This window comes from Lolium rigidum, chromosome 6 (assembly GCF_022539505.1).
Source record: "Lolium rigidum isolate FL_2022 chromosome 6, APGP_CSIRO_Lrig_0.1, whole genome shotgun sequence".
Taxonomy (NCBI): Eukaryota; Viridiplantae; Streptophyta; class Magnoliopsida; order Poales; family Poaceae; genus Lolium; species Lolium rigidum.
Window position 1 is genome coordinate 150,963,440 of NC_061513.1, and position 2,155 is coordinate 150,965,594.

Consider the following 2,155-nt stretch of genomic DNA (forward strand, 5'->3'; position numbering starts at 1 on the left):
AAACCGGAGAACTTGTAGAAAGGGCTCCCCTGACGGGGCGTAAGGGTACAAGCCCCGCACGGTACGACGGGCTTGGGGTTCGGAAGGTTTTTACCTTGGACCGAATTGATCCGAAGGTTATAAAAACGAGCAAAAGTGTCAATAGTGGGAAGGAGGCCAACGAAGGCCTCCATGAAAGAAACATAAAAGGAGAGGTAGAAGATGGCGTTGCCGGGAAGGTGGTGAGGCTGGAGCTCGTAGAAGTCCAGGAACTCCCGGAAGAAATTCGATGCCGGGAGGCCGAAGCCGCGCTCAAAATGGGCGGCAAACACCACGACTTCGCCTGGCCTGGGTGCAGGCTCCAGCTCGTCGCCAGGGATCCGGTACATCACCTCCTCCGGAGTCCTCCGGGACCGGTAGAGCCAGTCGATCTCGGCTTGATTTACATCAGAGCCCTTCCAGGCCCCGCGGGTGTATACCGGCAAGTTCGCGCCGGAAGCTTGGCCAGAGCTGCGGGCTTCTTGGTCCCGCTCGGTATCTTCATCCGGGGCGCCAGATTCTTCTTCCATCTGGGCGAGCTCTTCGTCGAGCCCGTCGGATTCTTGGGCGACGGATTGTTCCTCCCCCAAGGAAATCTCAGGGGAATTGCTAAATTGGGTCCCGCCGGAAGGCAGCCCACCGGTTTCTTCAGAAGACATTTTTTCACTAAGTGTTGGAGGTGGCTAAAAACAGGTTTCCCCGAACCTACTTCTTCCTTAAGATCTACGAAAGAAAGAAAAACAAAAAGAAAGAGGGAATAAATACCCTACTGCGCCAAGGATGAATAGCAAGAGGAAGGAAATGCGAGATCTGGGAAGCTGACCTGAGGGCGGCGGCGGAAGTCCTGAGGCTCGACGGGCCCAAGGTTTCGACGGAGTTCGACGAGGAGGCGGTCGATGGCGGCGAACGGCGAGGAAGAGTCAGGCACGGTGGTGCGTCCCTGGGCCGAGGAAGAGCGGCGCTGCGCAATCTCGACGATGAAGGTCGAGCAGGCTCCGCCGTGCACTCCCGCGGAGTTTCGCCGGGGAAACTTGGGCGCGGTGGCGAACGGCGGCGTGGGGAGCTCGAGCGGCGGAGTGCGCAGAGAGGGGCTGGAAGACGAAGTGAGAGTGTGGGGGGGGCAACGAGGAACCGTCGCACCCTTAAATAGAGAAGGGGATCATGGGCCGAAAATGGCCAGGCTCGCTGCGCTTCGCCTCATGGGCCGCCACGTGGCGCCGAAATACACGCGCCGCGGGAGGATGCCACATAGAGGACCACAGGGATCAAGTGTGGCACATCAACTGCGCGCGGGAGTCGAAGGATTGGACGTCTAACACTGGCTCGCTAGGTACAGTGTGCATGTCTCTGACAGGCACGGACTTCGGGATATTCTCGACTTCGTCGAGGCGAGCCTTAAAGACAAAGAAACCGGCAAAGAGAAGCCGGAGATGTTTCGATGGAGGACATTTGGCTAAGTGGATTCGGCAAGGTGCCAAATGAGTTTAAATGGGAACCGGAAGGGTTAATCCGGTACGTTTGGAGTAGGAACCTGGCATGGTCTGTCGGATAGAATCCGCCAGGCTATACCAGCTTCGGGGACTAATGTCGGGGGAATGACCCCCGGTAGGCCAAATCCATGGCAAGATAGCCATAATATGGTAGTGCTAAACCGGATCAAAGAGTGATCCGGATTCTAAACTTCAGTTCAGCTGAGCAAAGCTGATACGAACCGGTATCCAAAGAGGGGTGTACCAGAATCTAGGCAAAGAGAGGTTTGTACCGCTAAGTACCAAGGTACCGGAACCAGAGGTAAAGGTACCGGCAAACCGGAACCAGGGGTCACTGTAGCTTGTCGGCACTTTGGTCAAAGATTCCATCAAGGCTAGAGGACAAGGATGAGCGAAACACTTCAGCTTTAAACGAAGCCCTGGCGCCAAAGCAGAAGATCCGTAAAAGATACCGGCGGAGGTCATCACTTCCTGATTAAAGTCATAATCAGCCCCAGGTGGGCCAAAGTAGCTTAGCTCATCTTAGATTCTATTAGGGTTTCTTCCCTTGTAAACTACCCTCTCCCCTATATAAGGAGAGGGGCACACCCCTGCGCGAGACAGTTGGACCTAGAGAGAAAATTAGACTGTAGAAGGAAGCTTGTACT